This window comes from Macaca mulatta, chromosome 5 (assembly GCF_049350105.2).
Source record: "Macaca mulatta isolate MMU2019108-1 chromosome 5, T2T-MMU8v2.0, whole genome shotgun sequence".
NCBI classification, from domain to species: domain Eukaryota; kingdom Metazoa; phylum Chordata; class Mammalia; order Primates; family Cercopithecidae; genus Macaca; species Macaca mulatta.
The window spans coordinates 22524914-22526612 of record NC_133410.1 but is presented as its reverse complement, the minus strand read 5'-3'; the positions used below and the strand labels follow the sequence as shown (position 1 = coordinate 22526612).

General features: G+C 33.8%; 1 non-coding gene across 1 annotated transcript; it reads right to left on the bottom strand.

Moving 5' to 3' along the window:
* Window positions 1–1249: 1249 nt before the first annotated feature.
* Window positions 1250–1361, bottom strand: LOC114678612 (small nucleolar RNA ACA64). Its single transcript, XR_003730042.2, has one exon. It is a non-coding gene; the product is annotated as a small nucleolar RNA ACA64 (small nucleolar RNA).
* Between the last annotated feature and the right edge of the window lie 338 nt (window positions 1362–1699).

Sequence of the window (1699 nt, the reverse complement as noted above, 5' to 3'; positions counted from 1 at the left end):
AAACCCAATAATATATAAAGAATATTAGCAAAAAATGTATTTTTAAAGGATTCATATGGTAAAGATATCTTTGGCAAGACATATAGAATAAAATAAAAGGATATAAAATCAATATGATACAGAAAAATGTAATGAATATATGTACAGAAAGGGTTTAAAAATAATACAAATTTTATTATAGCAGCTATTCAGGAATACATTTGAATATATTTGAAATCTAGAAAGAAGAGAGACACTTGTAGAAAAATATAAAAGGCCAAAATTGGAGCAAGAAGAGTAAAAACCCCAAATAGACCAATAATCATTAGATAAATTGAAAGGGTAATTTCAGGCTTTCCTCAAATGATGCCTCAAGTCCAAATAGCTTCATAGTTGAGTTCTTCCATACTTTCAAGGGATAGATGGTTCCTAACTTATAAAAGACTTTTTAGAAAACTAAAAAAAAGGTTTTAGAAAACCAAAGTTTTGATGAGGCTAATATATAAAAGGCTAATATATAAAGAAAATGCAAAATAAGACATTTGTAGATTCCAGTTATCTATCACCACATATAAGACTAATCATATAACTATATTTTGTAGTTTGCAGTGTGCATTTTATGTTTTAAATTTAAAACTAAATTGTATTGTATATATTTATGGTATACTAGGGGGCACACAAAGGTAGTAAAATGGTTACTATAGTGAAGCAAATTAACACATCCATCATCTCAAATGTTTACCCCACCCCCTTGTTTTTTGTTGTCAAGAGCAGCTAAAAGCCACTCATTTTGCAAAAATTCTAAATACTGTACAATATTACCTATAGCCCTCATGTTGTACATTAGGTTTCTAGACTTATTCATCTTACATATCTACTATTTTGTATCCTCTGATTTACATCTTTTCATTGTTGTATTCTCTGTCTGTGTATATTTGACTCTTTAAAGAAATGATTCCACAAAGATTTGTGATCATATAGTATTTTTCTCTTTATGTCTGGCTTAATTCACTTAGCATAATGTCCTCCAAGTCCATCCATGTTTTAGCAAATGATAGGATTTCCTTTTCTATTATTATTATTATTATTTTTTAGACAAATAGTTTTATTTGAAAGGGGGAACAGCCAAGTCCCCCCGACCCCGCGGTCCTGACGACGTCAGTGTCAGGCGTGGGAGGACCAGTGTCCTGAGGAGAGAAGACAGGATTAGGGGTCGGTAGCCGGGGTCAGGAGTCAGGGGCCAGACCATGCGAGCTACCGCACCCAGGGCGCCTGTCTGGGCCTGGGTTTCGCCGCGGCACGTGGAGCAGCGCGCAGTGAGGCTCTGGGCGCCGAATCTCACCCGTGGCCACGGCCAAAGCCGAGGGTGTTTTTCCACCAATGCCGGGGATTTCCTTTTCTAAAGCTGAATAATATTCAGTTGTGTGTGTGTGTATGTTATAGTTTTTGATTTATTTATCTGCCAAATAATTATTGCAATCCATGTAACTGTTTTAATTGCTGCAAAAGATTCATTTACTAAATTTCAATGTAATTTTTGGTATAAACTCAGAAAATCAGTGATAGAATGAAACTTCCCTAACTTAATAAAGATCATATAATTAAAACTTACAACAATTTCATATTTAATAAAAAATTTAAACCACATTGCTTCAGGTTTGTGAATCAGATAATGTCTTTTATAATCACTCTTGTTTAACATAGTACTGAATTTCCTGAC